Below are 26,893 nucleotides of genomic sequence, written 5' to 3'. Positions count from 1 at the left end.
GAACATTCACATAGATAGTTTGGGATTTTTGACATATAACTTTGTTTTGTTTTTTTTTCTAATGCCACTCAAGTTGCTGCTTGTTCTTTTAGAATTTTAAAATGTTAAATGTTATGGTTTGTTTAACGACGCTCGCAACTGCAGAGGTTATATCAGCGTCGCCGGATGTGCCGGAATTTTGTCCCGCAGGAATTCTTTTACATGCCAGTAAATCTACTGACATGAGCCTGTCGCATTTAAGCACACTTATATGCCATCGACCTGGCCCGGGATCGAACCCGCAACCTTGGGCATAGAAGGCCAGCGCTATACCAACTCGCCAACCAGGTCGACTTTTAGAATTTTCGATTGCGTGTTAACATCGACCTATCTAAAACACTGAATGCCCAAAACTACATAGAAGTTATCAGTGCTTTTTTTCTGGCGGAAGGCGCTGGAACGGCGTTCCGGCACCTATTTGTTGCATTTTTCATCATGGAACCGAAATATGTGTGAATAATCTGTTTTTAATATAATTTTTTCTTTGAAATCCGCTTAAATCTTGAAATTGTTAGTTGGAAGAAAAGGAGGTTAAAAACGACAAAATTCCCATGCAGTAATCATCTCCGCGTCCGCTATAAAATATTCTGCACAGAGTTCCACCACCTTTTTCTCCAGAAAAAAGTACTGATTAGCAGCAGCAGCAGCAGTAGCAGCAGTAGTAGTAGTAGTAGTAGTAGTAGTAGTAGTAGTAGTAGTAGTAGTAAAAATCAAGTAAATGTGTCGCGATATCGTGGAGGTTCGGTGAAGTGTGTCGTCAGTCAAAAAAGGTTCGGAACCACTGCCTTAGCCCAGTGAACGTATCCCCAAAATACATTTTCTTTACCTTCGCATTGTAAATATATGAGAAATAAAAAACAATGAAAATATGTGAACTGAAATAATTATTAAGAAATATAATAAAATATGCCAGCATTTTTATATACGTAGTAGGTGGGTCAGTGGGATGCGTAACTCTTGAGACAAACGGTGCGCGTATCGTAGATTGAATACCATTGCCTTAGCCTATATGCGCGCGATACCCCGTTCCTAGTTTCTAGTTCATTTACAAGTAGCTTCTGTTGCTGCTTTCGATATGCATGAAGAAAGTCGATCAAATTAATCTGTATTTAAAACTTCAGATTTATTAATTCCTTTGTGGAAATCTTTTACAGACATTTACGTAATTTTGATTGCAGTTTTATGTAACATGTTAAAATATTGTATTACATTGACATTATTGTGAATCATTTTTCACGCGTACCTTGACTTCTTCCTCATTCATTGACTAAACTGCTATATATGAAAAAACATTCATGTTACAACATATTCCAATCTTATGAATCCCTGCTGGTTGAATTTAATGTACCATCTCTCAGTAGTCGCAGGATAAGAGCACAACAAATGTATTTGTTCAAACCATAAATGGTTTAATAGACAACCCTGATCTTCTACAGCTAATTAGTTTCAAACAAATTTGAGAAAGCGATCTCTCTTTTATTTACAGACATCAAAAACACAATCTCATAAAATGTCTCCACTTTTATTAATACTTCGAACTTACAATCATCTATCAAATAAACAGGATTTAGATTTCACGTTATCGTACAATATGTACAAGAAAAAGTTATATACAGCAATGGTTTCATGATATGTTGTATTCTAGTTGCATGTTGGTTATAGTTGTAGTCGGGTATCATGCTGGTTGGAACACGTGTTCTGTAGTGGTGAATTTCTTAAATAAATAAATTAAGCCTATTAGTCCTACTATATAATACTGTGTACTGAATTTATTAACATAGTGTTATATTTACTCTGTAATTTGCCAATTATAGCTACATTTTACATTTTTGGCTATGATATCTATACTTAACTCTTTTAAATTTATTTTTATATGGTATTTTTCATTTATATCTATATCTGTGTCTTTTATTTAGGTAGTATCTATTTGTTTTTTTTTTTTTTAATTTTTAATTTGTATCTTGCATTTGTTTCTGTTTTATCTCTTTTTCCATGTTATATCCAATTCTGTGTTTTTTAAGCAAATCTGTACTGTCTATTTTAATTGGGGCTGTGCCCTGTTATAGACATAAATAAATAAATAAATAAATACATAAATAAATAAATTAGTGAATATGTTACTCGATTTAAGGAAAAATGAAATGTTGTGATGAAACTTTTTATAACTCTCACAATACAACTCATTGTCCAGCGTGGGATGATGATGATGATGATGATGATGAAATGAAGTTAGTGGAGAACCGGAATACGTTGAGAACCATAATCATTATTCTACCACTCTTATCACACAACATAGGTACCGAGAAACGAATTTATAAACGTTTCGGTGAGATATCTTTTGGTGATAACAACATGATATACTCATACAGAGAACCTCAACTCTTGCTATAATGACTAGGCTTACTCTTGACCCGAGTGGTAAAAGTGCAGGCAACCTCCTTTCCAGGACAGATTTGCAAAAAGCAATCGGCGAACCTGTCACATATCCGCTTGTTTGCTTATCGCGAGGCACTGTAAGCTGTGGAAAGCGTTCACCGTACCCTTGAACCTGCTGTCGGAAGTCAAGGTTCTTCGAGATCAGCTCGCTCAAGCTTTCCAATCAGCACGCCTCGCTACTTTCGTAACGCACAGTGCCTCCAGGGAGGAGACACCGGCCAGAGCCTTCGTGGTATTAACACAATCTACTATATACAGTCGCGAAGCTCAATATGTAGTAAAAATGCAAACATGGATAGTTGCCCACCACTAGGATCGCTACTATCGCCTCATCATCGCAGATCTCTCTCCTAGCAGATGACAAAATATGCTACACTTTCGTTGTGTTCTTTTGAAAAAAATAACACCTTCCTTCCATTATTGAAATATTAAATGCATAAAGTTAATTTATTATTTTAATGAAGTATATTAAATTCCACCATAAACTCGAAGATACCTGCAAGAAATAGGTTAATATTATTTTTGTTTGTGCAAAACGAACTGAAATTTACTATAATCGCTTCACTCATTCAAGATTATAGCGGTAATTAACTATGAAACCAATAAATATTAATTTGCATTTCCCTTTACAGCAATAATAATGGAAATGTGAATTAATGGATTAACTTACGTGTACCGGTACTTGTAGTGTAGGCTTACGTAGTTAAAGTGGGATGAGGTTAAGCAATAATAATCACACCAGAATTGGAAATAAAACGTGATTAATAAATGTTATTGTAACAGACTTTTTCTACGTCTCTAGTAAAGTAACAAATAAAAATAACAACAAAATTAACAGTTATAATTAAAAACATATCATTTGAAAAAAAAAAGTAGGCCTAATCAATAATAATCTCACCAGAATTGAAAATAAAACGTGATCAATAAATTTCATTAAAACAAACTTAATTTTTCTACGTCTCTAGTAAAATATTATTCCAATTATTGTATTTTAGCCATTAACATTTTCATTACAACCAATAACGAACATTTCACAAGCAACAATGTGAAATACGCAACGAGCTAGCACTCGATGGAAATACGATTCAGTCCAAAGTCGACCGTCTATTGTTTCTAGTTGCTAACCGCTTGGAGCGCTTTATCGCGAGATTTGCAAAAAATCACCTCAAGCTTCGCAACTGTATATAGTAGACTGTGGTATTAAAGCGCTGTCTCCGTTGTCAATTCCTATTAAAGACTCTTCGAAGTTACAGACACCATTAAGCGGCAATAAGACGTTGGGAAATTGACGGAATTACAATAGACATTGAAACTCACAATGTAGAAGACGCTGTATTCATTCCAAGACAGCAGAGTTTTCACACGGAAAAATTAAATATAAGTAAATAATAGGAATGCTAAATAAACTCCAGATTGAAACAAGTTAAAAAAATACGAGAGCTGGGACATGTCCTGGCAACTATTTTTTTTTTTTCGAGAATGCGAGCGCGGTTCGAAATTTTGAAATCTGCAAATGAAAGGGCACGGCGATCGACTTACAACTGCAATACCGAAGTTGACCTTCTTGTATGTTGAGTTAATTATGGTACCAGAAATTCAAAATACCATGTCAGGTGTCACGGTAATTAAAATGGTCGTCAAAAACAATAATAATTTATTTTATTTATTTACTATTATTTATGTGCTGTACAACAGCCAGAGGCCAATAACAGTTCAGCACAAAGCATAATTACAAAATGACAAAATTAATAATGACAAAATCACAATAAAATTGCATAAAATAATTATTATACATAAAAACAAAAATTACAATTAATGACAATGAATGGACGGAATAAAATGGATGACTAAAATACATAAAATAATTGTAATTAAAAATAATTGTAATTGAAAATGAAAGGATGGAATCATATAAATGAATAAACTACAAAATGATATGAAAGATAACAAGAATAATATTATAATACATATTTAAACAAAAGAACAAAAATTAATAACTGACATAAAACTCCAAAAGTATATACTACATATTAAATGGACCCAAGTTCAATTCATGCAAATTAGCATATTTTATACATCTGCAGACAGGAGAGAGATTTAGAATTTCTATTGTAAATAATTTTATGAAATCTTAAACCCTTAGCAGGAATACGAAAACAAATATTGCTTAGGAAGGATTCACAATAATGATAATAATAATGATGATGATGATGATGATGACAATAATAATAATAATAATAATAATAATAATAATAATAAATTAATAATAATAATAATACATTCAAGAAAACGAACAGGTTTTCACTTTACATTTCTGGTCTCTCCTGGCCATGACGTATTTATAACCCACTCCTGAGGTTGGGGCGTCTGGAAGGCGGAGTTACACTGTCTCGATTATATTATGATAGAGTGGTTATGAAGTGCCAGGAGAGGTCTTAAACCTCAGCCTAACCTAATTTCCAGACTGTGGACGAACATAGGAACCATTCACCTTTAAGGAAAAACTCTTGTGTTCTAATCGGGAATCGAACCCGGGACCTCATGAACTGTAGTCAGAAGCTCTAACCACTACCTCATGAGGCTGGTCACAATAATAATAATAATAATAATAATAATAATAATAATAATAATAAAATAATAATAATAATAATAGCTTTATTTATCCTGGCAGAGTTAAGGCCACAATTCAATTCAATTTATTTGGCCATTAGACATACAGTTTTAGGTTTCGTCGGAATACATTGAAAAACATATAAATACATTTTTGAAAAACACTAATAAAAGAAACAGTAAAATTTAAATAATACAATGAAAACATGAAATAATTTGAAACTTTTAAATTAAAGAAAACTAAATTGCAATTAAACTTATTTATTAAAATACAAGTTCATACAAATTTGTGTTGAAAAACTCGGCAACAGAATAAAAAGGATTATTTAATAACCAATTGTAAAATCTAGTTTTGAAGCTATTGATTGGTAATTTATAATATTGTAATATTGACTTGGGAGTTTATTATATAATTTCATCCCCAGAATTGGAAAGTTTGTGTTGCTCTTGTGTAATCTACAGTATGGAATATTAATTTGTTCACTATTTCTAATTTCATGATCATGTATATTGGCCACTAATGAGTAATTGTTGATATTTTGTCGAGTGTAAAGTACTAGATCATATATATATATATATATATATATATATATATATATATATATATATATATATATATACACAAATTTATGATTGTTAAAATCCGTGATTGTCTGAAAAGTGGCCGACAATGTTCCAGATAGTTCGATTTACATAACCAGGTTAACAACTTTAGGTTTATATTTCAGACAAATCCATCCCTTTATAACGGAACTTATGTAAGTTACTAATAATGAAGAGTCCCAAATTGCGTGACTCTGTATGAGTAGGCTCAGAAATGAAGGTTTTTTTTTTTTTTTTTTTTATATATAAAATCAATAGGCTTTTTTTGCTTTATGTTCATTTCGCTTGTTTAGTGCTTGCACTCCGTGAAGAGACTTTACATAAGTCCATTTTTGTACTCTTTCGTGAGCTGGCTCATTTTTATGTGGGCAAATGGTAGAATCTTGGTAGAACTGATGAAACACAACTCAGAGCGTCCATCCACAGCAAGACAGTACACCACTTTCAAACTGCACAAACATACTATACGTGTTATAGACAGAATTGGAACTCACATGAGAGGCTGCCACGTATTATTAAAATTTAATCTTACTCTTAATTGAAGGGCTTAGAGCCATTTTGCGCCAAGCGCCATTTATTAAAAATGGAGAAAGCAAGGGTTAAAGTTAAGTGAATACCATAGTTTGATGAAGATTGATATATCATTTAGTTTTAATGACATGTGTATACTTTATACAGGGATATCATTTTATTTTTACTAACATTTTTATTATTAAGCTGGCTATACCTTTGGATTAACGGTTGAGAACCGGAAACACCGTTTGCTACCCCTTTCCACGACTGGAGTTCGATGATACTGGCGTAAAATGCGAACAAATCACTTTACTTAGGTATAGGAGGGAAGAAAAGTAGTAGTTTACGTAAACTAGGAAATATCGTAATTTTGAGTTTGATAATTTTCATTAGGTTTTTGTTTAATCAAAATACAGTACAGTATTAACAATAAGTATTTTTACTCACGAACTGAGTTGTCCATGCGAACGTATTCATTATGCGGTGTATATTATACTGTCTATAGCACATTAGCGTACAATATAGAGAATGAAGTTAAATTGAAAAATAATCATAATATGAATATTTAAACACGTTTTTGAAAATGGTGGCCGTTTATTTCGATACAGGCTTCAGTTCTTTTGTGCATATTATCACATTATAGACTATTGCATCTAATTCAAGTTACTAGCTACGTCCTTCGTACTAGTAACTCATGTTGAAATAATTCTGTACCTACTCTATAAAAGAGTACCTTACGTACTGTAAATTTAATCTTCACTTCTGCCCGACCCGCACAGATAAAATTACTCAGACATGCTATCCACTGTCCGTCCAAGTGGTTATGTCGCAGGATCGTAGAAAGGGGGGATCACGTGACAGTTAATTACTTAACCAGGCCCTTTTATTTAAGTTATTTTAAACAGTTGTATAATATTACGTAGACGTCCAATTCCTAACAGAAATTAATGTTTTCAGAAAAGAGCTAAGACAGTCCAGTCATTAGCCTTTACAGAGGGGCGAGCAGAAGCAAGTGGGGGAAATCAGGATGCGACGTATGCAAACGGACGACAGTAGGCCTACCTGTGCGAAAATATGATTCAATATTGAAAGCTCTTTCGTCACTGGAAAACGCGAACATATTTCTGGAACGTAGTATACTCACTAACTCAGTACTGTTTATTATATGCGGCCTTGGTTCTGTGTGGAGGACAGTTGGAACTTCGTTAGTAGAAGGGGTGGGAGTGAAGTGCATCCAAAAACTCAGGTACAATAAAAATTGAAGTAAAAATAAAATGATGTCCCTGTATTACTTGCTGTGTTTCCATTGAATTATGGTAATAACTTCATTTTAACCCTTGTTTTCTACGGTTTTAGTAAATGGCGCTTGGCCCACTATGGTTCTGAACACTTCAATTGTACACATCTGTCAACTGCAGACAGCCCTGCAAAACCTGTGTTGTTCATTATTTCAAGAACACCCCAATAATACAGGGACATCATTTTATTTTTACTTCAATTTTTATTGTACCTGAGTTTTTGAATGTACTTCACTCCCACCTCTTCTACTAATGAAGCTCAACCGTCCTCCACACAGAACCAAGACCGCATATACAGTCATAGTAGCCTTACGGTCGTAGTAAACAGTACGTTCCAAAAATATGTTCACGTTTTCCAGTGACGAAAGAGCTTTCATTATTGAATCATTTTCGCACAGATACTATCGTCCGTTTGCCTATGTCGTATCCCGGTTTCCCCCACCAGCTTTTATTTGCCAGCTAGTGGCTGGGCTGTCTTAGCTCTTTTCTGAGAACATTAATTTCTGTTAGGAATTGGACGTCTACGTAATATTATACAACTGTTTAAAATAATTTAAATAAAATGACCTCGTTAAGTAATTGTCACGTGATTTCCTCCGTTTCTACGACCCTACGACATAACCACTTGGACGGACAGTAGATAGTACGTCTGAGTAATTTTATCTTTTCGGATCGGGCAGAAGTGAAGATTAAATTTACAATACGTAAAGTACTCTTTTATACAGTAGGTACAGAATTATTTCAACATGAGTTACTAGTACGAAGAACGAAACTGGTAATTTGAATTAGGTACAATAGTCTATAGTGCGATAATATGCACATTAGAACTGAAGCCTGTATCGAAATGAACGGCCACCATTTTAATGTGCTGTAGAAAGTATAATATACACTGCGTAATGAATACGTCCGCATGGACAGCTCAGTTCGTGAGTAAAAACACTCACTGTTAATACTGTATTGTATTTTAATTAAACAAAAACCTAATGAAAATGATCAAACTCAAAAGCGCAATATTTCCTAGTTTACGTAAATGGATGAACTACTTTTCTTCCCTCCTATATCTAGTAAAGTGATTTGCTTGTATTACGCCAGTATCATCGAACTCCAGTCGTGGAAGTGGGTAGCAAACGGCGTTGATCCAGAGGTATAGGCAAGTTAATATTAAAAATGTTAGTAAAAATAAAATGATGTCCCTGTACTACTTAAGCGTTTCCAATTATTCGCTGATATTGAGAAGTGCCGTGAATTGCATCTAATTGACTGATCTGTTGTTACAGATATGTTGCCGCTCTGAGGTCCTGCACGGTGCTTGCGTGCACTTCCGTGAGATAAGGCACCTCTTGCGCCCGCGGCCACTCGGCGGAAGAGGTCAACCGGATCCGCAGCGCAACAGGTGGAGGGCCTCAAGGCAGGTCTGAATCACTTTCATATTTTCTCTGATTTACTTTGAGAGCTTCGGATTCACTTAATTGGGGACATTGCCCATTGCGGGAGTATGTTATTTATTTTAGGCTGAGTAATGCCTCATAATCCGCAAGAGCCATGATGATGATGATGATGATGCTTACAATGACAATGATAATAAATAGAGAGCGAATCTGTGTGCGTTGTCCCTCAAGGTTATATCACAATCTAGTATATACCGTCACGAAGCTTGAGGTAATGGGAGTACTAGGAACAATAGACTGTGCCGGTACTATTTCGCATTGTCTGTAATGAGGCGATAGTAGCGATCCTAGTGGTTAACAACTATCTATGGATGCATAATCCCTACGTATTGAGCTTCGTGACTGTATATACTAGACCAGACGTCTCCAAAAGCGTACTCGCGAGTAAGCCCCTGAACGGAACCGAAGCCAGTACGTAATGAGCGCGCTCCGCCTCACCCATCCCCACCTGTACTGTACTCAGTGTTCATGCGTAAACGAAGAGCAGTGGCGGACTGCCATTATCATTGTGTTGGTCGGCGCACAGTGGTTCATTTTCCCGAATTCCTGGCCAAAACCCCAAAACTGAAACATACAGGGGAGGGTTGTTTGTTGTCTTAAGTTGAAGAGGAAGGACAGGGCATGTAGACATCGTATATCTTATCTCCCATCTCCAGTCCTGTGCTTGTAAGTACGTGGCTGAAAATGCGTCTCTCTTGGACAATGCAGTTGCTGAGTTTGCGTGGTGAAAGAAAGGTCGTTTTTGAAGTGTTATAAATAAGTGGTATAAGTGTGAAAATAAAAGTTGAAGCATGGATTCGATTCCTGGAGGTATGTAGAATATTTGAACATAGTTTTAATTTATTACTTAATTAACTAACGGCATTTAGATATTAAATAATATAGTCACGTTGATTGTGGTTGAAAATGTGAAAGCGACAGATTCACGGAGGTCCTGTCAAGTTTCTCATTTCGAATCATAGGCCTACCTATGAGGATGCTTAAGTTCAGAGCGTTGTATATCTTTATCTGGTGTAAAAGCATTGTCCATTCTAGTTGAAGTTAAATTAACAAAATTCCATTATAACCTGATTAGGTCCGAGACTAAAACTCCATCGCCTACATTTTCCAGCAATACAGAACGGTGCTAGAAGCACAAAAGACATGCTATCCCGATACCAGTGCCATTCAAATAACAGAAACGTCTGCTGAAACTGATCTGCAGGCATTGTTGGACCATACTTCATAAAGAATATTGAAAGTCTCAAGAAAGAAACTGAAGCATTTGTCTGCAGATGTAATGTCACTTCTGTCAGCTCCATATGCATCTACACATTTAGTTGTGTCCACTCAGGCCCCTGATAAAGATGACTCCCTTATCTCCGCAGACTAGGATTCTATCGAATGAAATAATTACCGTACTATACACACATTATATATAGATTTATGTATATAAATAAAATAGACTATAAGTTTGAAGACCCTAAGAAGCAATGAAATGATCATCCACGCAAAAAAAAAGCATATACTATAGCTATTTATGTGAATTTACTCGATATTTAATTCTTAATTATGTTACTTTTACGATTTGTTTCAAGTTTGTTACGTTCAAATTAACTCAAACGTCTCTAGAGGTTTTGGCCAAGAAATTGGGAAAATGAACCACTGTGCGGCGTGTTCCACCTTTTCACAATGTCTTCTAATCATGGACGTAGTACATTCAAGGATGATTAGGAAGAGACATTTTTTTTTTAGTTAGTGGGGAGAATGTGAAATGCTTAATTTGTTCGAAAATTCTTAAGGGTGTGTTAAAATTCAACATGCGACGACAATACTCGACTCTTCACAAAGAATATCGTACAATTACAGGCATGTTGGACATGTGAAAATAATTTATTTTGAGGCCATCTGTATGACTGTTGGTTATAAATAATAATAATCATTATATTACATAACGTTTACATTCAGTTCCGCATGACAGACATATAGTTTTTCGTTTAATTTTAGGTGAAATGCGTAGGCCTACAAATATTTTGATAAATATAAAACAAGAATATACAAACACAAATCCTCAGTTTAAAAAAAAAAAAAAAAAGAAAAAAAAAAAGAAAAGCTTTTTGCTAGCTATGTTCTAGCTTTGAATATTGGAAAATCAATGAAGCCCTTTACAGAAGAATCATTTGTAAAATCGTGCATACAGAACGTTACTGAAATACTGTGTCCAGAACAAAGTCAAAGTTTAAGAAAATTAAAATGTTCCCAATTACAGTTCAGAGAAGGAATTTTAAGATTGCAAATGTTATTGAATCTGAAGTCGAACCCACAAGTAACCAGTTTGTAGCTTAATCACTTGCATTGGACGAAAACACAGATAGAAATGATAAAGCTCACCTAGCTATTTTCATCCGAGGAGTTAATGGACATTTTACTGTGTCTGCATGTCTTCTAGATGTAATTACAAAATACAACTGGAGAAGATCTTTTCCAGGCACTGAAAGGACCATAGAACAGAAAAGGTTGAATTTGCAATGGCTTGTGTCAATAGCAACAGATGGGGCTCCAGCTTCATAGTATGTCAAAATAATATACAAACGTATGATATTTCTTATTCTTTTCATGTTATTATTTGTAAACTTAAGCAGACCGTTGCCGCGATCCCCCACTGATCGCTCCTATCTGTTGAGGTACGAGTCTCTTCCCCTTTTCTAGCCTTACAGCACACTGTGTTCGGCGGGCAGCATCGAGAGCACGAATGACGATACGCTTTTTAGAGACCTCTGTTATATATAGTGGTTATATACTGGGTGTTCATTTCAAAGTGTGTCATGACGTCACTGTTGTTGGGTCACCGATTTGAAGCGAGTTTCAGTTTATATGTTAGAGAAGTTGCCTATTATTTAAGGCGTTCTTCAATCTGAACTTGAGAATGTGTACGGTATAACTTGAACGTCGTAGCAACAGATGGCGGTCTGTACGGTCTGTGTGCTACCATAACCTCTTTCGAACTGTGTTTTGCGCCGGCAAGTCGTACGCAGGGTATTTGTTATCATCGGTTGCGTATGGTAACATTCCACAACACAAATCAAATGCTCCGTGTCCATGTTGACCGTCGAAGTTAATGTCAACAAATACGTAAGTAATCGTCTTAACCCTCTCCCCATATCTCGACAGTACGTATTTCCAAACAGTTCACATTCCTGCCACTACCGGCGTTACCGTACGTATCGGCACGTACTCTTCAGAATGAACGCCGTACTTGCTAGCCAACTTCTCTGCCTCTTAGATTATACACTTGAGCTGCGGAAGTGTAGGAAGATTGAATTCTCTAGGCTCATCAGCTAGCCACATGACGGCATGCAGCGAGCCAAGACACATTTTGAACTGAACACCCAGTAGTATGCATAGACTGTGTTGCTACTGCTCGCGTGACGTGCGTCGCGTCTAACCGTTTTCGTTTTCTAACCGCCCTATAATAATAAATATTCATTGCTACTGTCTGGCTTGTTGAAATTATTACTGATTAATACATTCTTTCCGGTCGTAACTAGACCTATACAATTCAGTTCAAACGAATTACGGGTATTTAACCTAGACTTTAATTATTTATTTATACTAAATTAAGCATACAAAGGATAAAATATGAAGAACATAACTCGTGTTAGAAGATGAGTTATGTAGGGCTTTTATAGCAGATTGAGAATTCTTACAGGGCAGATACCGATCGCCATCAGGATGTTTCAGTACATTCTCAAAGGCCTTTTTAATTGAATGCAGTCCAGAAGAGTAAACTGTATAAAATGTTGGTAAGGTATGCAGCGTAATGTGAATATGATAATCTATTGTACATGCAGTGCCGTCTTCAGTTTTTGAACCATCGTATAAATATGAAGGTAATTTGGATAATGAATTATTGAATCGGCGTATATATTTATGTAAAAGTGATGTCAAATAAATTAGTTTCGAAACTTTGGTATCTAATTCTCCAAAACTATAATAAACAGTGACAAAGGAAAATATGGTATGTCGATTGGCCAAACTGTCCACTCCTTTTTATCCACACTACCTGTCATCGCTGGTTGGACGATCATTGGCGCTGCACACTGTGCAGACGTAGTGCACATTACGTCGTCAGTGCGCTCCACAGGCTGATCTATGCATATTTACTGAGATCCACGATAAATGCATTATGTCCCAAAAGTCCGTACATTAAATTTAAGGAGTGGCTAAAGAAACCAAAACAAAAATTTGTTGTCCGAGAACTTTGGGTCGACGTCCAACCTTAGCCCGTTGCTGGTTAGAGCTGTTGTCTGCACACCCTGTACAGTGTTCACAGTGCGAGGAGGTACTCAAAGTGAGAAGCATTAAACTCTGAACATAGCGACGATCCATCGCCTGTCTGATTCTCTCAAAGTAGTATCGAATCCGCTGTCGCCAAAATCATGTTTCTTACTTGTTCGGTTCTCTTCATTTACAGAAATGGCGTACACTAACATACTCATGTGTTCCCATAAGAAGTCCAGGCTAGTGAAGTCGGGAGACCTTGTTGGCCAAGCAATAGGTCCGTCACGGCCAATCCATATTGGAAAGACATTGTCTAGAAACACACGAACATTATATGTGAAATGTGCTGGGTGGCCATCTTGCTGCATCTACGTGTTTTGCCTTCAGATGAGGGAATCTCCTGCAGTAAAGGGGAGAGGGTTTCATAGAGGAGGTACAGATAGGCTTCGCATTTGAGACGGGCTGGAAGGAAGCTGGGAGCAACCAGCCTACAATTAACAGTACTCTCGATTCTAACGTCGTCGCAGCGCAGACCGTAAGTTGTCTGACAAAAAATGTTTGTTTTGGCCTCTTTTACTGTATCTTAAATTGAATCCATGGACTTCTGGGACGCCCGGTATATAATTTGCTTGAAATAGGCTATACATAAAAAGAATATTACATATCTTGTATGTGTGCCGACGGAAGTGAAAGATGGCGTGTAATGCTAAAACTTTCAATGCCGTTTTGAAGGTGCGTTGTGATATGTAGACTACTATTATTGTTCAACTGATTCCTTACTTTTTAAAATTTATTGTTCTCTTTCGTGCGCCGTATTGAGGAGAGAGTCAGTTGTTACACTTATAATAGGGTCCCTAAGACGTAATGAAGAAGTTAACGAGTAATGTGAAGACAGAAGTGGTAGAAGATGTTTTTAGACAACCGTCAAAACTAATTCACAGTATTAAGAGCGACTGTGACACATTAACCCTGCAGGTATATAATGTGCAGATGATAAAGAGGAATCGTTATTATACTCCTTCTGCTGTTCTTTCTGACTACCCAGCAATTTAATTGAGCTGCATGATTGACTGTCACAGATGTCCATCTCCGTAAACGAAGTTAATTTCTTATTCTTCAATGATAAAAGTCACTAACGTGGTAGCTTTTTCTACTACGGAGAATTTAATTACGCTCGTTAGGCAAACATTATTCTGATGATGGAACTTTCAAATGCCGTCCTCGATTGCTTACACAAGTGTTGACAGTAACCTACATCGCCTCATTAACGATAGTTAACGTGCCTTCAGTGTTTTTCTTGTCCGCCAAAGACAGCTTACGCTTAAGTTATAGCAGTGCAATTAATCACTTGCTTCAACACTGTTGAATGTATTTCCCGAAGAAAATTTAATGGTTTTGAGCAGGCGCTTCAAGTGGAAATCAGAAATACTTGGATATCATCGAGAGAACTTGACGATTGCATTTGGTACAGAGTTTGTACAGGAAAATTATATTTTTGGTCTATCCATTGATGGAATTGTAGGTTGGAAAAATTTTATAACTTCTTTATGACTTCCTTCCTCTACAAGACGTTGAATAATGTTATGTTTTCTATTTGTTTCCGACTCACAATCAGACCATTGACGAAAAACTGAATTTATTCATAGACTATACTTACAGGATACTTATATACTGAACACTTCTACATTCCCAGCAATGTAGGCAGAATTCTCGTCATCGACATGGACGACCAACTCTTTTGAGTCGTTCCTATACCATCAGTACGTCTCATTACATGGATGTGCTAAATTGTTGAAATAAATTGGAATTCGTGTCCACACTTTACACAATGACTATGGGGATCGTGTCCACACTTTACACAATGACTATGAGCATTGTGGCCATACTTTACACAATGACTATGGGCATTGTGGCCCCACTTTACACAATGACTATGGTCATCGTGTCCACACTTTACCCAATGACTATGGGCATCGTGTCCACACTTTACACAATGACTATGGGGATCGTGTCCACACTTTACACAATGACTATGGGCATCGTGTCCACACTTTATACATTGACTATGGGCATCGTGTTTACACTTTACACAATGACTATGGGCATCGTGTCTTCTACGCTTTACAGAATGACTATGTTCACACTTTACACAATGACTATGGGCATCGTGTCCATACTTTACACAATTACTATGGGCATCGTGTCCATACTCTACACAACGATTATGGGCATCGTGTTTACACTTTACACGATGACTATGGACATCGTGTCTTCTACACTTTACAGAATGACTATGTTCACACTTTACACAATTACTATGGGCATCGTGTCCACACTTTACACAATGACTATGAGCATCGTGTCCATACTTTACACAATTAATATGGGCATCGTGTCCATACTCTACACAACGATAATGGGCATCGTGTTTACACTTTACACAATGACTATGGACATCGTGTCTTCTACACTTTACAGAATGACTATGTTCACACTTTACACAATTACTATGGGCATCGTGTCCACACTTTACACAATGACTATGGGCATCGTGTCCATACTTTACACAATGACTATGGGCATCGTGTCATACTCTACACAATGATTATGGGCATCGTGTTTACACTTTACACAATGACTATGGACATCGTGTCTTCTACACTTTACAGATGACTATGTTCACACTTTACACAATTACTATGGGCATCGTGTCCACACTTTACACAATGACTATGGGCATCGTGTCCATACTTTACACAATGACTATGGGCATCGTGTCCATACTTTACACAATTACTATGGGCATCGTGTCCATACTCTACACAACGATTATGGGCATCGTGTTTACACTTTACACAATGACTATGGACATCGTGTCTTCTACACTTTACAGAATGACTATGTTCATACTTTACACAATTACTATGGGCATCGTGTCCACACTTTACACAATGACTATGGGCATCGTGTCCATACTTTACACAATTACTATGGACATCGTGTCTTCTACACTTTACAGAATGACTATGTTCATACTTTACACAATTACTATGGGCATCGTGTCCATACTTTACACAATGACTATGGGGATCGTGTCCATACTTTACACAATTACTATGGGCATCGTGTCCATACTCTACACAACGATTATGGGCATCGTGTTTACACTTTACACAATGACTATGGACATCGTGTCTTCTACACTTTACAGAATGACTATGTTCACACTTTACACAATTACTATGGGCATCGTGTCCACACTTTACACAATGACTATGGGCATCGTGTCCATACTTTACACAATTACTATGGGCATCGTGTCCATACTCTACACAATGATTATGGGCATCGTGTTTACACTTTACACAATGACTATGGACATCGTGTCTTCTACACTTTACAGAATGACTATGTCCACACTTTACACAATTACTATGGGCATCGTGTCCACACTTTACACAATGACTATGGGCATCGTGTCCACATTTATACAATGACTATGGGCATCGTGTCTTCTACACTTTACAGAATGACTATGTTCACACTTTACATAATTACTATGGGCATCGTGTCCATACTTTACACAATGACTATGGGGATCGTATCCGCACTTCGCCTTTCAATATAAGGATCATGTCTGCACTTCACGCAGTTTTCGGATTATTGTCCGAACTGAACTCGACGTTGAGGCAAAGTGAAACACATTGTTCATTTAGTTTATAGAAGATTTCTATTACGATTTACTGGCAACTTAAGCTCCATATCCATAATACGGCCTGTCTACATGTCTGAAAGATAAAAATTTAGCCGATAACTGAACGTATTTAATTGATCTCTTTCAGTTTTCACGAATAGCAAAGTGACCTTTAAAAAGCAAAATTATAATTATATAAAAAATGTCAAGCTATCAAGAATTAGATGTAATCCTTGCACGGTGGTTCGCCGAAAAGAGCAGAAATAGTTATCATTTTGGGTGTAATTTTACTGAGAGTGCCAAAATGTTTAATTAAGAACTGGTGTTAGAGGAATATGTCTTTCACTTTGATTAATGTTTTTTGAAAATCCTTTCAACGTTAGTCGGAAGTTTGTTTGCAGAGTGCCGTACTCTAAAAATTGATATCTTTGCGTAGTTAGAATGTCGTTTTGTCTAATTTGAATTATGTGAAATTAAATTCTGAAAAATTTTCTTTGTGGTACAAAAAGGGGAATGCAATGTTGAAACATACCGGTATGTGCCAGGCTTCAGCGCGGAACGCATTTCGTTATCTCCAGAATATTATTTTTAAAGGTATCGTTCAACTTGCTTAAAAATATTCCACCTTTATCTCTGAGTCACTCGCAGATAAGATCCTTACTACGTTCATTTCGTTTACGTACTTCGACATAAAACCAAAGTTCTCTCTCTAGCCGAATGCTTTTAGTTCGTTTTTGCAGTCACACAGAATGAATTGTGCTAATTAATATTTCATTCTGAAAGAATCTGCCACACCCCTGATAAACCTCCATCAAGTACCGACAACGCAGTTTCTCTTTATCAAAGTATTTAAGAAGTAATTTCTGTTGACAAGAAGACGGACATTCAAGTGCGCGAGGTGGATGATATGTTGTTTTAATTCACAAGGTTTTTGTGTGCGTATAGTCTACGTAATTTTATAATTGCGTTTATTGCGAACAGAAAAACAGGTACAGTGTAATTGCCGTAACGGACAGTTCAGAATTCCCTGATAGATTTACATATTTTCTTATGAAAAATTAACTTCTCAATAACGGGTGCGGCCATATAAATAATTGAAGGGCTTTTTAAAAAAAGAATCTAGTCCAAAAATGCAAATTTGAGATAATGAGCATGTGGTGAGCATATTTTAGCAGCCATCTACTGAATTACTTGTTACTGGAGGAAAAAAAAAATTATCTATGTTGAAATAATGAAATGAAATGATTAGCCTAAAATGTCCCGTTAAGGGCAAAGGCCTCCTCCTATAGAGGGAGAGCTCTATTTGTCTCACGTGGTGAGCTACTCCGCGTAAGAGATGTTTGTAATTATGCTTGAAATTGGTCACTTGATTCACATTCTGCATTGTTTTGATATTGTTCGCTTGTTTCTGTCGCACTGGTTTTAGTCGCTGTTCACTTGTCTTCTTAGGTTTATCCAGTCTTCCCTATTTCTTGCTCTGCTTGACCAATGGCTTCCTACACGTTCACTGAAGAGGTCGGTCCATCTTCTTCTTGGTCTTCCGCGTGATCTCTTGCCAATGCGGGGTCCCATAGTGTGGCTTTCTGCGTCCACCTTTCGTCTCTAAGTCTTGCAAAATGGCCTCCCCACTTCCATTTGGTGTTGGTGGCTTCCAGTGCTGGATCTTTAATTGCTGACATCTTTTGTAGCACTTCGTTTGGAACTCTATCCCTCAGTGATAAGCCTAGTATCCTTCTCAGCATCTTTCTTTGGCATATTTGGAGACTGTTACGAAGTTTGGCAGTGAGAGACCATGTCTGACACCCATACAACAGTACAAGAGACGCAGGTCTCCAATATTTCTATTCTGAGTTTCTTGCTTAGTGTTCTCTCCAGTACGATGAACTTGAGAGTCCAGAATGCCTTCCACGCGAGAGAAATCCTTCGTTTTATTTCCTTCTCTGTCTTCTGGTGTTTCTGTCTTCTCTATGTTAAAGGAGTGGAAATTTCCAGTGGTTTTCATAAAATAACCATAGTGCAAAGACTTTGGCTATTTTCACAAAAAAAAAGTCCAGGACGATGGTAGCATTTATAAATATTCCATTCATATCATCTTGAAACATTTATCCATACAATTTTAAGCTGTAGTAGATTGGCAGTACTGCTTGTTATGTATGCGACAAAAGCCACCTCAGAGAATAATACTTTAGCACGTGCATTGGTGTATTAGTTATGGAGTCATCTTTAGGTGCAGAAACGTAAGCATCGAAAGGAGAAGAAACAGAATAAAGAAAAAGAAGATAAGAAGAGGCACATTTCAGCCACAACAGAATATTTCTTTCCTAAAACAACCATCAAAAGCATTTGATACTATTTCTCATGAAATCTTAATTTCTAAACTTAAATATTATGGTATTAATGGAATTAATATGGACCTAATAATAAACTATTTGTCTGGTCGTAGTCAGTGTGTCTTCTTTTCTTATTCTAGTTCTGAGCCTGTTTCTATTGGGGTCCCTCAAGACTCTGTTTTGGGACCCCTATTATTTTTAATTATGATAAATGATTTACCTAAAAATATTTATAGTAACTCGATTGTATTTGCTGATGATACTACTTTGTATCATACTAATGATGACATAATTGATATAAAGTTTGTTATGGACAATTCCTTTAACGAAGCAGTTGCCTGGTTTGAGGCTAATGGATTTTGTTTAAATCAGACTAAAACACAACATGTGTTGTTTACATTAAATGATTCCACAATTTACAACTCTCAGCCATCTGCTAAACTTTTAGGAATTTACTGGATCCCAAATTATCCTGGGCCCCACATGTTGATTATGTTTGTTTGTACAAAACTCTCAAGGCTTATTTATTTATTAAGCAAATTGAAATCACTGGTGCCTAAAACATATGTAAGAAGTGCTTATTTTGCCTTCTTCAATAGTATAATAACCTATGGTATTTCTGTGTGGGGAAATAGTTCTAGTGTATCTAATGTTCTCCTTCTGCAAAAAAGCCTTATGTATCGTAACTGGTTCTGCTTATGATGCGCACTGTAAGCCATTATTCATAAATGAGGCTATTCTGACTGTTATTAATCTTTACATCTTCACTTCTTTGCTGAAGGTAAAAAAAAATTAGCAAATTATTATCATAGATCAGCAGGCCTCGTGATGAATATGGCCAAGACACAAGTAATGTCAAACGGGCCGGAGTCACCCATAATAATGGATGGTGCAGAACTACAATACGAGTCTGAATGCGTATACCTAGGACAGCTAGTCTCCTTTCACCAGAAGACAGAGAAGGAAATAAAACGAAGGATTTCTCTCGCGTGAAAGGCATTCTGGACTCTCAAGTTCATCATTCTGGAGAGAACACTCAGCAAAAAACTCAGAATAGAAATATTGGAGACCTGCGTCTCTTGTACTGTTGTATGGGTGTCAGACATGGTCTCTCACTGCCAAACTTCTTAACAGTCTCCAAATATGCCAAAGAAAGATGCTGAGAAGGAAATTAGGCTTATCACTGAGGGACAGAGTTACAAACGAGGTGCTACAAAGGATGTCAGCAATTAAAGATCCAGCACTGCAAGCCACCAACACCAAATGGAAGTGGGGAGGCCATATTGCACGACTTAGAGACGGAAGATGGACGCAGAAAGTCACACTATGGGATCCCCGCATTGGCAAGAGATCACGCGGAAGACCAAGAAGAAGATGGGCCGACCTCTTCAGTGAACGTGTAGGAAGCCATTGGTCAAGCAGAGCAAGACATAGGGAAGACTGGATAAACCTAAGAAGACAAGTGTACAGCGACTAAAACCAGTGCGACAGAAACAAGCGAACAATACCAAACAGTGCAGAATGTGAACCAAGTGAACAATTCCAAGGTTATAAACATCTCTTACGCGGAGTAGCTCACCACGTGAGACAAATAGAGCTCTTCCTCTATGGGAGGAGGCCTTTGCCCTTAACGGGACATTTTTAGGCTAATCATTATCATAGATCTGATCATAATTACAATACAAGATATAATTTTCAATTGACTGAATCTAATGTTAGACTGGAAACGACTAAAAAACAATTTATGTCCATGGCAGTATCTATGTTTAATAGTTCACATAAGTCTGCACACACTGTAAACTATAACACATTTAAGAATGTTTTAAAATGTTGGATGATTAATCATCCTTTTTATAGTATTAGTGAATACTTTGAGTCCTCCGTTAATAACTTATGTTTCTAATATAATTTTATTCACTCTGTTTGTTTTATTATGACTATGTACATAGTATTTGTATAATACTCATGACTTTAATAAAATCTAATCTAATCTAATTTAATCCATTGTCCACATTTACTTACATTTATAATATGTAAGTTATAATTAATGTACTTCAGTTTTCCCAAGTTTCTACAACACCTTAAGAAATGGCATGATGAATTTGATACTTGAAGTGTCAACAACACCCATGCCAGATAGTGTTTTGTTTCTCCTGAAAATTTATGTTTTTGGATTATGGTTGTTTTTCCAAAAAAAAAAAAAAACTCTCCGATTACTCCGTATGTTTGCAAAATGTTTAACGTTTAGGGGAGAGTTGGGTAGTATCGGACATCGGGTAATATCGGACAGTGAGTTTCTTTCGTCTACCACCGGATGATAGTACCTGAATGACATGGTTATGTTTCTGTGATGTCGCATACAGAAACGTAACCATGTCATTCAGGTACTACGATCTGGTGGTAGATGAAAGAAACGCACTGTCCGATATTACCCGATGTCCGATACTACCCAACTCTCCCCTACTCAGTAGTTGATTTACTCAAACATAGTTATCTTTATTTCATAATTCGTTACGTCTACTTCCGTCACAGTGCCACTGTGGTGTTTTCGCTTGGCTTTTCGAAGGTCGGACCCAGGACGGATCCTTGCACGAGACTTGCTTTGACCCATTGTACGCCCTAAATGTGCGATGATTGTCAGAGTCCGAAAGGTGGTCTGGGTGGAATTCGTGATTCGTGATAAATGTCTGTGAGAACCGCATGCGGCCCGCGGACCGCGTAATGAGTACCACTGGTCTATATCTTCTACGTAAGACATAATTTAGCAATCAGAGACGCCCACTTTTAAGCACGTCGTAACTTATTCTGTAGTTCATTCCAACTGCCAACATTAATAATTCAATTAATATTTGAGGAGAAAAATTCGCTCCGGCGCCGGGGATCGAACCTAGGTCCTTGGTTCTACGTACCAAGCGCTCTGACCACTGAGCTACGCCGAATTCAATCCACAGTACCGGACCGAACCCTCCTCCGTCAATGTTTCCCTTTGTGGCCTGACTCCAAGTTAGGCATATATGTTGACGTATATAACCAATGTCAACTGCCATTATACTAGGAGCGCACTCAGCTGAGTGACTTGTATGGCCGGGATTCCGCAGTTACGTGCACAGTAATCTGTACAAATATATGCACTGCAGCTATGACCCGGGTTCGATCCCCGGCGCCGGAGCGAATTTTTCTCCTCAAATATTGTCAATTATTCTCATAGCAGCAGTGCGTATATTTGTACAGATTACTGTGCACGTAACTGCGGAATCCCGGCCATACAAGTCACTCAGCTGAGTGCGCTCCTAATATAATGGCAGTTGACATTGGACATATACGTCAACATATATGCCTAACTTGGAGTCAGGCCACATAGGGAAACATTGAAGAAGGGTTCGGTCCGGTACTGTAGATTGAATTCGGCGTAGCTCAGTGGTCAGAGCGCTTGGTACGTAGAACCAAGGACCCGGGTTCGATCCCCGGCGCCGGAGCGAATTTTTCTCCTCAAATATTAATTGTCAATATTACAGATATTATTCTGTAGGGCAAATTAATGAATCTGTAATATTAATAATTCATATTTGTTACAACAATAAAATAAAATTAAAAGTGTTGGACACCGTTGAAAGTTCAGAAGTTTAAAAAACAATAGGATGGTTTTGAAATTACTGTAAAGAGTACGGATACGGTGTCAACAGTAGAAGAAGAACATAAATTCGTCACTTTAAAGGGGAATTAGTTCTTTTTTTTTTTTTCTAATCAAACGGACTCTTCAAATTTCACGTTCTGTTTTAATCAATAATCTGCCAATGTTTGCATACTGCAGGTGTTATTTTGCCTTCAAATAAGGGGAGCTGACATGTAATAGTTAGGCCCAGTGTTGCCAACTCAGAATTCCATTCACCGCTGCACAAGCTTAAAAAAACCGCTAAACTGTAGTTAAAAAACTCAGATTTTTCTTAACACATCATATCCAAATTTGAAATACAAACTAGGTAGGAACTGGAGAATTTTAGGTTTCAAATTTAAAAAAATATATAGGCCTATATATAATATTTATAATACTCTGGAAATTGAAATAACACTCACCTCTGCCCAGACGTTTGTTGTGAATAGCAATTTTATATTGTCGAACAACAGAAAAACACTCGCTACTCTTTATGTGTGTATAATTATCAGCATGGGTAATTAAATCTAAATATTTTGCATTCAGTATCACCTTACACCATTTACACCGAGCTTTCGAACTGTCACCGGTAACTTCTTCCACCCAATCTTTCAACACATTATGCTTTTTTTTTTTTTCACACATCTCTGAACTTTTGTACGTATGCAGTTTTACGCGGCATATTCAAAACTGAATGAAGTAGATCAAGAATATACTGGACACTTCGGAAATAATCACATTCACAGTCACACCAGTCGGTTCGAAATCTGATTTCACACTGACCTGGAGACGTGCCTGCTAACAATGAGTCTGGTTTTAAGTTTTAAGTAGGCTATATCTGTGTTACATAAACTTTAATGCGGAATGATAAATTAAATATATATCATAAATGAAAATAATAATTCAGTTCATTATCTATTTTTTATGATTAAATACATTAATTCATTTACAAAAACAATGCATACATTAGATTAAGAGTTTAATGAATGCGGAATACCTTATTTGTACAACAACAATGGATGAAGCAGGAAATGGATGTAGTTTCACCAAGTCGAATTCACATAAAACGTTGATATTGTATACTCGCACAATGAAAAAATGTGTCAATACCATACTAAACTCCGGTTTATGATTAACTATCATTGTCCGCAAGTACATATAAAAAATTATAACATCTTTACAGAAAAATAAACTTAAAAATATCATCTCTCTCTCTCTCTCTCTGCCTGGAATCATAAAAAAACGTCAAATAAATAGCTAGCCGCTGACGGTAAAATTCTGTAGCTGACGATAGTCCTAAAAACACCAGATTTAGCTACAAAACCGCTGACTTGGCAACATTGGTTAGGCCTAATGCGACTTACAAACTTGAATTATAAGACGCACATGCGACAATGGAGTCTTGAGTGATATGTTGTAATCAGACAACAGTACCTGCTTTGTTGCATACTATTTAATTAATTAATTAATTACGTATTATTTCAATGTACCGAAGTACATATGATATTTCCATGCAGATATTCTGCGTCATCATACGATGGAAGAGTAATGGAACGGAGAAAAATTCCCTCCGGCGCCGGGATTTGAACCCGGGTTTTCAGCTCTACGTGCTGATGCTTTATCCACTAAGCCACACCGGATACAGCACGTAGAGCTGAAAACCCGGGTTCAAATCCCGGCGCCGGAGGGAATTTTTCTCCGTTCCATTACTCTTCCATCGTATGATGACGCAGAATATCTGCATGGAAATATCATATGTACTTCGGTACATTGAAATAATATATGATATGCGTAAATCACGAAGTGATTTAAGACGGCGCTTATTCCGTCGGATCCCGGCCAACTAGTCACTCATAACGAGTGCACCTGAGCACATGTGTGGACTTCGGTCCGATGTTCATAGACATCTATGACGTAGTGCAAAGGGCGGCCACTAGAGGGAACCCAAGAGTTGGAACTCAATCAGAGACGATTCTGTTCGGCGTCGGGGTTGTATCCGGTGTGGCTTAGTGGATAAAGCATCAGCACGTAGAGCTGAAAACCCGGGTTCAAATCCCGGCGCCGGAGGGAATTTTTCTCCGTTCCATTACCCTTCCGTCGTATAATTACGTATTGTTTGAATATATACAAATGTGAAATGAGCTTGTATTAAATTTCTCAAATTTCCACAGCTCAAGTATTGCACTTTAATGCTAGTCTCAAAAATTTGCCGCCCCGGGCTGTAGCCTATGTTGGCCCATGCGTAAATTCGTCCCCTTGCTTAAAGCCTAAGAATGTATGTCTCCGTATTTTACTAGCGAAATTGTTACTGAACCGACATATCCCTCAGTAACATTTGTAATGAAATAAAAACAGATAAGTTTGCGTCAGAAATGGGATGAGTCTTCAACGTTTGCACAGCTTCTAACACGTGTAGAAGTAATTGTCATCGTGACGCTAATTGTTTGCGCAAATAAGTCAACATCGTGACTAATAGAGCATGGATTTATGTGTAATGATGATTTCATTTATATTATCACTCGGGAAGATGTGGAAAATTTGTTTTGGTCGACGTTTGAGTTGTAATTGATCGGCCATGTAATATGTTATATTGAATTGATGCAAACGTTCGTAGCGTTTTTTTTTTTCGTTGTGACCAAAGTTTTTATTCGAGATGAATAGAAGATACAAATTAATCAGCAAGGCCCGGATTTTGACTGCCTCCGTGGTCTGTTCAGATCAGGATCAGGAGGACCCGGGTTCGATTCCCGGGCTCGGCTCTCGGTGAATTTTTCTTGAAGAAAAAGAATTCCCTGGGTGTCTAGATTCTGGAAATTTGTATGAATGTGAGTGTGATTGTGAGTGTGCCGGGTTAATATTAATTAACCAATCATCACAAATATAAAAATACATCAGGACTGTCGCTGGGCAGTAACCTGAACACACGTTTCAGCGTCACATTGTAGACATGTAACTCCATCTGTTAGCACAACCATAAAGCATCTAATAGATGCTATAGAGTTACCAACAAGAAAAAAAAAAGGCCCGGATTTTGATGACATGTCAGGTTTCTTTCCTCATGCAATATGCATTGCTCCGAGTATTAAAATCCTGAACACGAACCCCTGCCTATAAAAATATTAATTCTATTGTACAGAATATTTTTTCGTAATATTTTCTATTTTTATAAGTTTTAGGTAATTTTATTTTCAAGTTTTACGTCATTTTTTCTTGTTCTTTTTTTTTCTTTATTTTTTGTTTGCAAAAAAAATTTAATTAGGCCTAAGTAAAATCATTTCAAATTTGTTTTTTAATCTAACGAAATAAATGGATGTTTTATCTGTGGTTCGACAATGTACAGTAGTGGCAAAAGAAAACCGGACCAATCCTTGTAGCTGATTTCCAAGCCTTCTTCACTCCAGAGCACTTTCGTGGTTCGAATCCTGCCTGAGAAGGAAACTTTTTTTTTTTTTTGTTCCTTATTCAAATTTATTCCCAATACTTTTCGATTGCTGGTAAAATTCATGTTCTGGGGATAATAAGTTAATTAAGTAGTAAAATATCGCTGCAATCGAAAAGTATTGAGAATGAATTTGAATAAGGAACAAAAAAAAGTTTCGTTCCCAGGCAGGATTCGAACCACGAAAGTCTTAGTTACAGTCTATCGTGCTCTGGAGTGAACAAGGCTCTGAAATCAGCTACAAGAGTCGGTCCGGTTGTTTTGCCACTACTGTACAGTCTTAGAAAAAAGTTTTGTCGCACAAGTGCTATTAGTGTTTGATGTTTAGTCACATTTATCATACCGTAGTCTTTTCCATTTCTGTGCGTGGATAGACTCTGTAATGTGTTGTGACTCAGAAAAAAAAATTACACTACTTATACAGGTAAAAGGGGTATAACTGCATTAATTTTAAGAACAGAATCTTTAGGTTGTAAGTAACCAAAAAGTCAAATGTCATTTTGGTAGATTCAGGCGAAAAAAATAATTTGTGTCTGAAGTTTGACTCCCATTTATGGTAAAACTATTGGGT

The 26,893-nt window shown here is 36.9% G+C and overlaps 1 protein-coding gene across 4 annotated transcripts in view; it reads left to right on the top strand.

The window, feature by feature from the left end:
* ck (myosin-VIIa ck) overlaps positions 1-26,893 on the top strand; it is a 324,722-nt gene that overhangs the window by 84,492 nt on the left and 213,337 nt on the right. For 2 of the 4 annotated variants that reach the window (XM_069828151.1, XM_069828147.1), the window contains exon 2: positions 8,777-8,911. The exons of 1 other annotated variant lie outside the window; for it this stretch is intronic. The gene's annotated coding sequence lies outside the window, so the exon portion shown is untranslated. The remainder of the gene's footprint in view (positions 1-8,776; positions 8,912-26,893) is intronic. One more of the 4 variants, XM_069828148.1, reaches the window with a different exon arrangement.

This window comes from Periplaneta americana, chromosome 6 (genome assembly GCF_040183065.1).
Source record: "Periplaneta americana isolate PAMFEO1 chromosome 6, P.americana_PAMFEO1_priV1, whole genome shotgun sequence".
Lineage (NCBI taxonomy): Eukaryota > Metazoa > Arthropoda > Insecta > Blattodea > Blattidae > Periplaneta > Periplaneta americana.
This window is presented reverse-complemented; position numbering and strand designations above follow the sequence as displayed.